At 43.7% G+C, this 13433-nt stretch overlaps 1 long non-coding RNA gene across 1 annotated transcript in view; it reads left to right on the forward strand.

Moving 5' to 3' along the window:
- Window positions 1-2353: 2353 nt before the first annotated feature.
- The window catches only part of LOC309611480, a 79018-nt gene continuing 67938 nt past the window's right edge, over window positions 2354-13433 (forward strand). The window contains exons 1-2 of the long non-coding RNA XR_014234546.1: window positions 2354-9704; window positions 11564-11844. This is a non-coding gene — a long non-coding RNA (uncharacterized lncRNA). The remainder of the gene's footprint in view (window positions 9705-11563; window positions 11845-13433) is intronic.

The raw sequence follows: 13433 nt of genomic DNA on the forward strand, positions 1-13433 counted from the left end.
TAGACTCCCTTTTTCTCAGAGTGCTGGGAGCTGGGAGGATTGGGAACCTCAGGTAACACTGAGCTGGTTCATCCATTTGCATTTTTGATTGGTAAATTCCTGGGGAGAGTCTTTGGCCAGATTTTAGACTGATTCTGCCTGTCTCTGTCAGGGGCGCTGAGGTCGGTGTCTGGTTTCAGCATTCTGTTGTGGAGTCAGCAGGGGGCTCATTCCCTGGGCTCGTGTGCTGGGAGACTACCCACCCTTTCCCCCTTGTTTAATATGTGATGCTTTTGGAGGTGAATGTAGTGGGGGGTGTCGCAGCTAACCCCAGATTCTCATTAAAATTAGAGGTGGTACAAAATGGGAATTTGACATAAATGTAAAGTTCTGTCTTAATGTGTAAAAACATAGTAGTGTACAATAGTTCAGGAGCTTAGAACATCTGGTAACTGCAGTTTAAAGTGGGCAAAAAGTTACTGTTAAAGTATCTTTCAGTATGAGAACCAAAGCTTGGGCAGCAGCATTTGATGGAGCGGTTTTTAAAGAGCCCAGCAGGCAGTTGGAGTCAAGCCAGGTGAATGTGTGGCCCAGAGAAGACACTGCTCTTTGGTGCTCGCTGCAGGATGCAAGCTCGCCACAGGATGCAGGCTCATGTCCTTCCTCAGCTCGCCTCTGAGCATCCACGATCAGTTAGTGCTTTGGGAGAAAAAGTGAAATCTCTCCTCTGGGGAGGAAGCCCAGCCCCACCCTCCTGATCTTGTTTCTGCACGTCAGGCTCATCACCATGAGCCCTGAGATTCTCTCAGGATCAGTCTGTGCCTTGGAACCCGCACCTGTGCCCCACCTTCCATCAGCAGCCTCACGTTTTTCCCCTTTCATCTCTGCTGGGAGCCCCTGGATCAGTCTGGCCTGTCCATCCCAGGCCCCTCCCTCCCAGCAACACCCTGCACTGGATTCCTCAGGCCCGTCACACCTGCAGCTCCAGTATTTCCATCTCGGCAGTGCTGGGGTGACAACTGGGTTGAAGTGGCAACTGAAACTATATTTTTAGAGCACCTGACATAGGATTGAAAACACTCTCAGTTTACTTCAAAGAATCAGAGGAGTTTGAGTTGGAGGGTGCTGAAGCTCTTCCCTGCCAGTCAATTGCTCTCATAAACAGAAAACCTCATGAGAGTGAGGAGCCCCAGGAAGCAGGGGCACAATCAGGCTGACCAGCCCTGTCGCTGTCCCACTGATCCACTTGCAGGAGACCAAGCAACCTTATAAGGGATGCCCTTCCACATGCCTGCAGTCACCACAGGTACCTTCTGCTGTCTGCATTTTCGCACGGCCAATGTGGGGATGTTTTAACTGATGCTTGTCATTCCTCCTGGCTCCTTCCAGATTGTTTGAAGCACAGGTTTGGAATCAGACTGGGTTGGGTTCTAAAAGTCTGAGCTCACCTGTTAGTGCTGTGGGTCAGGGGCCAGGTGGTTAGCCTCCATGCTCTGGGCTCCCTCATCCTCTGGGCTGAGGACTGAATAATCCTGTGAGGAGTTCATCATGGTCCCCATTGGGAACATCATTGCCATCACGAGGGTAATGGAGATGCTAGAATGCCAATTCTTTCCTGGGGAACTGGGGACTGGTGGTATCACTCTGAAGCCTTGCTCTTCTCTCCTGGAGGTCCCTCTGCTGAGCAGGGAGGCAGGGTCCTAAGGAAGGGTGTTCCATGCCCTCCACCTTGGCCCTTCACTCTTCGTTTCTGAACCCATGCTGTGTGCCAGGGACCTGGCAGATGTGACCCCTACAGAGCTCATGTCAGGAGTGCTCCTTGCCAGCCTTAGTTTGGAGGCCATACTCCTGCCTCTGAATTCTTTCCCAGAGAATGAGGCCAGCTTTTGCCTGAATCTGTAATTCTGAAACTTGATTATGCTTCTCAGTGATACAGATTTCTAGGCTGGACACCAAACTTTAATCCAAGTCTGGGCCCTGGGCCCAAGAGTCTGCATCTTTAATCCCATCCCAATTTACTATTCTGATGCAGGTGTTCCCTGGTCCAAATATTGAGAAACCTGGGAGAAGTGTTTGAGGGCCCCAGAAGCTGCAGGCCTGACCTTAGAGGGCCCCTGGGGGCCTCACTCTGTAGTTGCCTGTGGGTGGGGCAACTCTCATGACCAGGCCTCTTGAGCCCATGCCCAGGCCTGCTTGCTGACCCCGAAGCCATGGGCACTGCCTGCCGCATTCTCTCTGCTGACAACAGGCAGTGAGGCCTGACTCAACAAGAACCTCACTTCAGCGTCCAGGGACAGCAGCCATAACCAGGCCTGCCAGGAATTCCTGGCACTGGGAGGGCCTGTTGAGGTAAGTGCCTTACTAAGGTTTTCCACTTCCCCCAGGAGCTTCCCTGCCCTGGGGCAGTGGAAGGGGTACCACTCACGGGCCACAGAGGGCAGGCTTTTATTGTCTAGACGCTCTGACCTGCCCTGGCTACACCTGGGCCTCCACCATTTGGGGCCAGGGTGTGTGCAAGATGTCAGTTGTTGCCATCACAGAACATGTTACTTATTTCACAAACTACATGGTACCAGCAACACCAAGAAAATCCAGAAGATCACGTAAGTCTCCTTAGCAGCCATTAGAAGAAAACAGTTTAAAAATAACCAAGTACCCTCATACATTGCTGGCGGGAAGATAATATAGCTGCTGTGGAAAACAGTCTGGCAGTTCTTCAAAAATTTAAACATTTACCATATGAACCAGCAATTCCACTTCTGGGTATATACCCAAAAGAATTGAAGCAGGGTCTCAGATGCTTGCACACCTGTGTTCATAGCAACACTGTTCACAATGGAAATAACCCAAATGTCCATTGTTGGATGAATGGACAAACAAAATATAGTATAGCCATACAAAGGAATATTATTCAACCTTAAAAAGAAAGTAAATCCTGCCACATGTTAACAGTATGGATAAACCTTAAGGACATTATGCTAAGTGAAATAAGCCGGTCACTAAAGGACAGTAGAATGATTCTGCTTATATGAGACCCCTAGAGGAGTTAGATTCATAGAGACAAAGTAGAATGGTGGTTACCAGGGCCTGGAGGGAGGGGGAATGGGGAGCTTAATGAGTACAAGTTTGGAATGTTGAAAAAACTCTGGAGACGGGTGGTGGTGATGGTTGTATAACAAACTACTTAAAAATGGTTAAGATGGTTAAAAATGGTTAAGATGGTTAAAAAAAAATACATATATCCAAAAAAAAGAAATGGCCTGTAATTCTGCCATTCAGATAACCCTGTCAACCCATGTGTTTGTAATATATAGACGTTATATAAACGTACACATGGTTAAAATTAAGAGAGAAAGGTATAAAATTAAAAATATATCTACTTCCCAACCTACTGAATCCCAGTGTCTCCACAAAATAAATTTTCTGGACTACATTTAGAAAAATAGTCTTGAGCTTTTACCTAATGATAATGTATATGAAAGTTACACTAAATTGGTCATGCTGTACACACGGAAGTTCCTGCCAGCGGTATCACTGTGCTCTTCCTTGCCTTAACAGTTCCACAGAATCCCATTCTGTGGATGGAACCATTTCTGTTGTAACCCTTCTGCTGTTGGTAGACCCCTGTTTCCAGCTTTGTATATAATTATTACAGTCTGCACTACCATGAACATGTTTTGGCATAGTATTCCAAAGACAGAGTTCAAGTTCCTTGTAGTAAAATTTCTGATCTCAGAGTATGTACATTTAAAGGCTTTGATGGATGCTGTCAGATTGCTCTCCAACAATAGATAGGAGTGCTTGTTTCCTGAACCCTCAGTAAACACTGGTGTCATCAAGCGTTTTTGTTTTTTACCGGTCTTCGGTGTGATAAAAGCTCGTATCATTTTGATTTGCTATTTCTTGAGCACTCGTCCGGCCTGAGCTATAAGGTAAGCCCTGTGCCTGTGTTATCACATTTTAGCCTCACACTCCTGAGGCATCACTGAAATTAGCCGCATTTCATAGATGAGCAAACAGTCTTCATCTGTCCAAGATTTCTCATCTTAGAGTTTTTGTGTGTTCTTAACTGCGATCTCTGCACAATTTTCTAGTCTGTTAAGGAAAAAATGGGCTCTAAGCACCCCTTGCTGTCCATCTTAATCCTCAGTCTTGCTGGATTTAAGGGCTGCCAAACCATTTGGCAAGGGCAACACCATCACTATGCAGCTCTTGCTGACCACTTCAATCTTCCAGTGTCTGTCTCTATATAAACAACCCTGTGGTGACCTCCGTTGTGCTCACAGCTTTTTCCTTCTTTGGGTAAATTCCCAGGAGGGGGATTTCAGAGTGAAAGGATATAGTGATCTTTTTTGGAATTTTCAAGGGGGCTGACTAGCTGGTCCTGTTTCTGTGAAGTGAATCTGTAAGCTCAGGCCAGCCCTGTGGCCTCCCTGTCTCTGGTCAGTGTGCCCCAGCTGCCCCAGTCTACCTAGGGAGTCCATCCATTGGCTTCAGGTTAGGGGTGAACCAGGAGATTCCCAGTCTCTGGAACTCCCATCTCACTTCCTCTTGCTGGAGTGGGAGCTTATGGTGGACTGGTGAGGTCTGCTGAGGCCTCTACCTTTGCTTTCTCAGGCCTTTGGGATTTGGGGACCCCTTCCCCCATGGGACAGCCCTTGCTGGCCTTGGGTTGGAGAGTGTTTCCTGGACTGAGGTCACATCTCTATCTTAGGGCTGAGGGAGACCGTGCTTGATGAGGCTTATCGTGTGTGTGTGCGTGCGTGTGTTTGTGTGTGTGTGTGTGGCAGTGGTGATTGCGGGCTACTTGTGTCCTCTCTGAGCCTCCATCCTTCTTTCAGTGCCTCCTTGGAGGAATTCAACCCTCCCCACTAGGAGGGCTGAGCCTCTCAAAGGAAGGGCCTGTCCCTACCACCAGGTAGAAGGCTCAGGTCAATGGCCTGTCACTGGCTACATGGCCCTTAACCTCTCTGTGCCTCCATCTTCTTTTGGAAGAGAACTCAGGGAGTCGGGACCCCTCTCTGGGTCGTCCAGTGTGTGGGGCTTTGTGGCAGGGCTGTCAGCATTGGAGCCTTTGGGTGGGTCGTGTGGGAGGGGAGTGGCCTCCCAAGGCTAAACCTTGGTCCTTTTGGGGTCAGCATCCTTGTGGACATGAGCCTTGCCCTCTGGCCCCCTTTGGTGCTGGATGAACAGATTTGCCCTGAGCCCCTCTCAGTGCCAGGTTTAGTCCTACATGGGTCTGTGGCCCAGAGAAATTATTTTTAATTTTTGGATCATTTTCCACTTATGACTTCAGTCCACTCTACCCACCAGCCCATCTCCCTTGTCAGGCCCCTGGGGCAGTGGGGATTTTGTTCAGGAATTGAGAGGGAATGGTAGCAAGCAGGGATCTTTTCTGAGAGAGGCCTCTGCCCTCCAGCCTGGGTGGTGCCAAGACTGAAGCCCCGTCCTTGATGGGCTGAAAGAAGCTGATCTCCAAAGCCCCCCAGGCCCCTACTGCTCCCCAGTCCCATGCTGCTGCTTTGCTGAGCTTGATGGTGTTTGATGGGAAGGGACAGAGATGACCCCTATGCACAGTCCCCATCTGGAGCTACTCTAACCAGCCGTGTTGACCAGAAAGACAGCTTCTGTCAGCTTAGGGGAGGCCAGAGGGAGCCACCTCAGAGGACAAGGCCATGTGAAGACCCCTAACCAAGTCTAGGAGAACCGCCTCCCATGAGGAATAATTGTGCCAGGGCACTAGGGCCAGAGCCTGCCTAGGGGACAGATAAGTTTTTCCTTTCTTTTTAAATAAAAATGTAAAATTTGTAAAATATAGCATACATATAGAAGTATATGAAAATATGTAGAAACACACATGTACACTTTATCCAGGACAAGAAATAGAACATTTTCACAATCCCAGAAGACCCCTTGTGCTCAAAACTGGTAACATCCCATTCCCTCCCTCCTTCTGCCCACCTTTCTCCACTACCCCTGCCAGAGGTAACCACTATTCTGAATCTTGTTTTTATATACTTCCTTTACTTTCTGACCCTGGAAGTTCAAGTGAACCTTGAACAGATAGCTCATTTTTCTCACCTGTAATATTGTTTTTCCATTTTATTTTCAGTTTTACCATGTTTTTATCCTAAACACATTTATTTGCTGTTCTTGAATTTAATGTAAATAGTCATGTTGTCTATATTTTTCCATGATACCCTTACTTAACATTTTAAATATTGATTCATATTAATACTCCTATAGCTTCATTTTTAATTGATAGACATTATTTTTAGAACAGTTTTAGATTTATAGAAAAATTGAGTAGATAGTACAGAGAATACCCATATACCCTGCACACAGTTTTCCCTGCTAACATCTTACATTAGTATGGCATGTTTATTACAATTAAGACTGTTACATTATTATTAACAAAAGTCCATAGTTTATTCAAGTTTCCTTTAGTTTTTACCTTATATCCTTTTTTGGTTCCAGGGTTCCATCCAGGGTAGCACACTACATTTAGACATCATCATGTCTCCTTAGGTTCCTCTTGGCTGTGAAAGTTTCTCAGACTATCCTTTTTTTTTTTTTTGATGACTTTCCTTGAAAATTTGGTGAGGAGTGGTCAGGCATTCGTAGGATACTACGTTCATTTTTCATTGCTATATAATATTCCACGGGGTGTATCCAACACCCCCATCTTATTAATTCTGCCAATGATGGACATTTTAGTTGTTTCTAGTTTTTTTCAAACATTGCTGCTGTGTATGTTTTCATATGTGACTTCTGTACATAAGCACAGACTTGTGTAGGGTTATACTCAGGTGGAACTGATGGGTGTAAGGTATGCGCGTGTTCAGTTTTACCAGATATTGTCAAACTGTTTTCCAAAGAAGTTGTACAAATTTACATGCACACCTGCAGTCCTTTGTCCCAGTTCCTCACTGGCATTTGGTATTGTCAAACCTTAATTTTCTCCTGGATGTGGGATGGCATAGTGATTTTAATTTACAAGTTTCTGTTTTTGTAACAAGATTGAACATCATTTCATATATCTAGGAATTACTTGTGCTTCCTCTTCTGTGAAAAAATTTTTTGCCCATTTTTCTATTGCATTTATTTTTCTTATTAATTCACAGAAGTTCTTTATATATTCTGGATGTAATTCAGAATATGAGTTGCAGATACCTTCTTCCAGTTTGTGACTTGCCTTTTCATTCTCTTTTTTAACATTCACCTTTTTGTTTTTTCATCTTTGGAAGTCAGAGCTATGCTATCTCCAGCCTTCTTTCTTTCTTTATTTTTTGGAAATATTTATTTATTTATTTTTGGCTGCGTCGGGTCTTAGTTGAGGCACACGGGATCTTTTGTTGAGGCATGCGGGCTTCTGTCTAGTTGCAGCGTGCATGCTCTCTAGTTGTGGTGCGTGGGCTCTGTAGTTGAGGTACGTGGGCTTAGTTGCCCCACAGCCTGCGGGATCTTAGTTCCCTGACCAGGGATCAAACCTGTGTCCCCTGCATTGGAAGGCGGATTCTTAACCACTGGACCACCAGGGAAGTCTCCTTCACTCTCTTTAATAGTATCTTTTTTTTTTTTTTTTTAGATTTATTTTGTTTATTTTTTGGCTGCGTTGGGTCTTCGTTGCTGTGCACGGGCTTTCTCTAGTTGTGGCGAGCAGGGGCTACTCTTCGTTGCAGTGCGAGACCTTCTCATTGTGGTGGCTTCTCTTGTTGCAGATCACAGGCTTTAGGCGCGCAAGCTTCAGTAGTTGTGGCGCGCAGGCTTCAGTATTTGTGGCACACAGGCTTCAGTAGTTGTGGTTTGCAGGCTCTAGAGCACAGGCTCAGTAGTTGTGGCGCATGGGCTTAGTTGCTCCGCAGCATGTGGGATCTTCTTGGACCAGGGCTCAAACCTGTGTCGCCTGAATTGGCAGGCAGATTCTTAACCACTGCGCCACCAGGGAAGCCCCAATAGTATCTTTGATTAACAGACGGTCTTAATTTTAATGTACTTGAATTTACCAGTCTTTTTCTTTATGGTTGTATTTCCTTCCTTCCTTCCCTCCTCCCTCCCTCCCTCCTTCCTTCCTTCCTTCCTTCCTTCCTCCCTCCCTCCTTCCTTCCTTCCTTCCTTTCCTGTTGTTTTTTGGCCACACCGTGTGACTTGTGGGATCTCAGTTCCCCAACCAGGGATTGAACTTGGGCCACGGCAGTGAAAGCCCAGAATCCTAACCACTAGGCCACCAGGGAATTCCCTATGGTTGTATTTTCTAATTCTTATGATATCTTTCCTTATCTCAGAGTCAAAAATTTATTCTCCTGTATGTATGGTGTGAGGTAGGGATCCAATTTTATTGATTTTTAAAAATTTAGGTTTAAACATGCATAACCATCAGGTATTAAAAAATTACCTGCTTTTTCCACTGATCTTTAATGCCAGCTGGGTTACAAATCAGGTGTTCGAAATGAGCAACTCTGTTTCTAAGCTCTCTTTTCCATACCATTGGTCAGTTTTTCTATCCCAGCACCTATACCTCACTGTCTTAATTTTACTGTAGCTTTATAAAATTTATTGATATTTGGAAGGGCAAGACTCCTTGATCTTATTCTTAGAAGTGTTCTGGCTATTCTTAGCTCTTTGCACTTCCATTAAATTGTTAGCATCAGATGGTCTAATATATTTTCTTAAGTTAGATTCACAATTTTCAAAAGGGCATAAGGTGAAACTTCCCCGTCTTCTTTCTTCTCCTAATTCCCTCCTCAGAAGCAATCATAATTACTAGTTTCTTGTGTATTTTTTCAGAAATAATTTGAAATTGCATGTTTGCATATATACTATACCACCCCCCGTTTTGTACCTGTACTGTTCATCGGCAGAGTTTATTTAAAAAGTAAACTTTCCATATTCAGTGAAATCTTTCTTAATAGGTCATGATGTATAAATATCAAAGACATAAAAATGTTAAACTTTGTACACTTTTAGTCCTGAATTAAAACCATTTTGATTTTAAGTAAGTTTAACTTACAAAATGTATTTTATAATTTCTACTAATTTTGATGAAAAAGCAGTCAGTTTCAGCTCCTCCAACACTTCCTAGCTGACTGCTGGACATGTTTGTATCTCTTCCTGCTGCTGGAATCATATTAGAAGCATGGATTGCTTTTCAAAATAGAAATATCTGGGTCATGCGGAAATCACTCTCTCAGAAACAGAGCAACAGGAATAACATATTTAGTATGTTCTTATAATGTTACTATTGATTATATTTGGGGTTGGCTCTATCACCTTCTATTATCCTTTCTATTTTTTATATCCTTTTCATTTTTTTAATATCTTTTTAGATTTCTTTCATTTTTGTCCTTCTGTTGATTTGTTAGTCTTGCCTCTATTTCTGTCATTTAGTGTTTACCCTAGGAAATAGCAACATACTTACCAGTGTATCTAAATCTGGAGCTAGCCAGTGACGTTGCCATGCTCCTGGGTGACAGAGGCCTGCACATCACTTAGATTGCTTACCCCTGCCCCCCATCTAGAGTTTCCCTTAGTGTGAGTCTGCTGGTGAAGAATTCTGTTTTTGTTTGTCTGAAAATATTTGACTTTGATTCTTTAATTACTGTATATTTTCTCCAGGTTTAGTATTCTAGGTTGCCAGTAATTTCAGCACATGAAGCTGTCATCTCACTGTTTTCTGGCCTCCACTAACTGTTGTGAAGTCAGCAGTAGGCTGTCACTCCTTAAAGGTAGTGCCTTTTTTTTTTGCCCTCTGTTGCTTTTAAGATTTTCTCTGTCTTTGCTTCTCTGCAGTTCACTATACTATTTCTAGGGCCGGATTTCTTGTTATTTACACTTTTTGCGATTTGTTGGGATTCTTGCATCTGGATTATCACTTCTAGAAAATTCTCAGCCATTTCCTCTTCAAATAATACCTCTCTCATACTCTCGTCTTCTGAAACTATGATAAAATGTATATTTGACTTTGTCACCTTTCTCAGTCTATCTTCCAGGTATTTTTACCTTCCTTCTGTATTTTCTAGCTTTTTTTTCCTTTCTCTGCTGCATTCTGCTGTATTTTCTTTTCATCTGTCTTCCACTTCATTTGTTATTTTGCAGTGTCCACTCTGATACCACGTCCATCCATCCATTAAGTTTTTAGTTTTGGTTATTGTACTTTTCATTTCTAGGGTTCCATTTAACTTCCCTCTCTGCTATGTTCCCTTTTTTTTGGCTGCACTGCAGCATGTGGGATCTTAGTTCCCAGACCAGGGATCAAACCTGTGCCCCCTTCAGTGGAAGCATGGAGTCTTAACCACTGGACCGCCAGGGAAGTCCCTATGTTAACTTTTTTTTTCTTTTAAGATTTTTTTTTGATATGGACCATTTTTTAAAGTCTTTATTGACTTTGTTACAATGTTGCTTCTGTTTTATGTTTTGGTTTTTTGGCCGTGAGGCATGTGGGATCTTAGCTCCCCAACCCGGGATCAGATCTGCACCCCCTGCATTGGAAGGTGAAGTCTCAACCACTGGACTGCCAGGGAAGTCCCCCTTTGTTCACTTTTAATAATTCCTGTGTCCTGCAGATTTTCATCTATTTTTCTTTAAGCAAAGTAAGCATGAATGTGTTCTTTTTATTTATTTATTTATTTAAAAGATTTAATTATTTATTTATTTTTGGCTGTGTCGGGTCTTAGCTGTGGCATGCGGGATCTTTTGTTGCAGTGCACGAGCTTCTCTCTAATTGTGGTGTACGGGTTTTCTCTTCTCTAGTTGTGGCGCACAGGCTCCAGGGCATGTGGGCTCTGTAGTTGTGGCGCTCGGGTTCCAGAGCTCATGGGCTCTGTAGTTTGCAGCATGCAGGCTCTCTAGTTGAGGCGTGGAAGCTCAGTAGTTGTGGTGTGCAGGCTTAGTTGCCCTGCGGCATGTGGGACCTTAGTTCCCTGACCAGGGATCCAACCCGCGTCCCCTGCATTGGAAGGCGGATTCTTTACCAGTGGACCACCAAGGAAGTCCCAGTATGAATGTTTTATATCTAATACTTCCCATATGTGAAGTCTGTGTGGATCTGTAATGTGTGTTTCTGTAGGCTCTCACTTATGGTACCTTGTTTTCTTATGTACTTGGTTGTCTTCTACTGTGTGCTGCTTTGAAAAATAATTGTGTGGTTCTCCTATGACGTAAAATGAAGGTGCCTTTCCCCCAGACAGGATTTACATTTATTTCTGCTTGGTGCTTAGGAGTACTGTCAGTGACTTTAAATTCATGCCTTGAGGTTTCATAGGTCACCACTAGGATAGAGTTTGGGCTGCAGATATTTTCCTGGTTCTGCTCAGCACCAAGGCAATGCTGCCTACCATTCTTTGAGTTTTGGGGAAGGTTTGCTTGTACCCTGAGGTGTTAGCCCTTCAGGGGTCACAGCTTAATGTCCTTTGAGACTTCCCACTTTTGGTGGGCCCTGGATTTGACTTTGCCTTTTTTACTCTGTGAGCCCTCAAAACCCCTGCTTGTATTCACAGCTTAGTTTATTTGGATAGGTAGATGCCACTAGGAGAAAAGTTGACCTCTCCTAGTGGGTATTCTGATGATCTCTCTTGCTTTCTCTTAGATTTTTGCCTGGAAATTCTGGACCACCTTATAGTTCTTCGATGCTTCTATGAGGATTTTTAAAAAATTTGGTGAGTGGGCAAGATTGTGGAATAAGAAGACCCTGAGCTCATCTCCTTCCATGGGCACAGCAAAACTACAACTATTTATACACAACAACTATTGACGAGAACGACATGAAGACTAGCAGAAAAGATCTTCTGCAACTAAAGATAAAATGAAGGAACCATGAGACAAGTAGGAAGGGTGGAGACACAGTATAGTCAAGACCTATACCCCCAGGTAGGCGAACCACAAATGGGAGGATAATTACAATTAGAGAGGTTCTCCCCAAGGAGTAAAGGGGTCTGAGCCCCACATTGGGCTCCCTAGCCCAGGGACGTCACACTAGGAAAACGAGTCCCCAGAACATTTGGCTTCAAAGGTCAGTGGGTGCTTTTAAAGGGCACACACAAAATCATGAAACCAGCTTTACAGTGGAAGAATGGATAAAGGAGATGTGGTATGTATCCATCCATGTTGTTGCAAATGGCAAGATTTCATTCTTTTTTGTGGCTGAGTCATATATATATATATATATATATATAATATAGAATGCTTTTAGACTTATGGAAAAATTAAGCAGATAGTACAGAGGGTTCTCATATACGCCAGACCCAGATTCCCTTGTTATTAACATTTTTTAACAATATGGTACATTTTTAATGATACTTATACATTATTATTAACTAAAGTCCGTAATTTATTCAGATTTCGTTAGTCTTTTCCTATTTCTATTCCAGGATCCCATTCAGGATACCGTACTGCATTTAGTCAGCATGTGTTCTTAGGCTTCTCTTGGCTGTGAAAGTTTCTCAGACTTTCCTTCTTTTTGATGACCTCAACAGTTTTAAGGACCATTGGTCAGGGATTTTGCAGAGTGTCTTTTGGGATTTGTCAGATGTTTTTCCTTTGATTAGACTGAGGTTATGTGTTTTGGGAGGAAGACCACAGGTAAAATGTCGTCCTCTTCACTTCATATCAAGGGTACATGCTCTCAGGATGACATCACTTAGCTGAGGTAGGGTCTGTCAGGTTTCTTCACTCTGAGTTACTTTTTCCCCTGTCTACATTATATGTACTCTTTTTTTTGGGGGGTGGGGGGCTGCACTGGGCCTTTGTTGCTGCACATGGGCTTTCTCTAGTTGCAGTGAGTGGGGGGGCTGCTCTCCATTGCAATGTGCGGGGCTTCTCATTGTGGTGGCTTCTCTTGTTGTGGAGCACGGGCTCTAGATGCTTGGGCTTCAGTAGTTGCAACATGTGGGCTCAGTAGTTGTGGCGCACGGGCTTAGTTGCTCCGCGGCATGTGGCATCTTCCTGGACCAGGGGTCGAATGCGCATCCCCTGCATTGGCAGGCGGATGTTTAACCACTGTGCCACCAGGGACGTCCCCATATGTACTCTTTGGAAGGAAGTCACTATGTGATTTAAGCTCAGGCTTAAAGAACTTCACCTCTGTAATGGCAGATTGCCTATAGAAATTACTTGGATTTCTTCTACAAGGGAGATTTCTGTTTTCTCCCATTTATTTATATCAATATGAACTCATGGATGTTTATTTTATACTTTGGATTATAATTCAATACTACTTTATTTTATTGCTCTAATTGTTCCAGCTTTGGCCATTCAAAGCTTCTTCACTTGGCTCCTGTGTCCCTTTGACATAACTTCATCTCCTTGATCATTGATTTTGTGTTTGAGCACTTCCTTACTTTCTGGCACTAGTGTTCTCCAGGCATTTGTACATTTTCTGCCTCAGTTCTAGAATCAGCCATTTTCTCCAAGGAGACTTGATTCCTTTAATTGGAGAATGGCATCAGAAACCTAAACTA

The sequence above is a fragment of the Balaenoptera borealis genome (assembly GCF_965194805.1).
Source record: "Balaenoptera borealis genome assembly, chromosome: 14".
In the NCBI taxonomy this organism is placed as follows: Eukaryota; Metazoa; Chordata; class Mammalia; order Artiodactyla; family Balaenopteridae; genus Balaenoptera; species Balaenoptera borealis.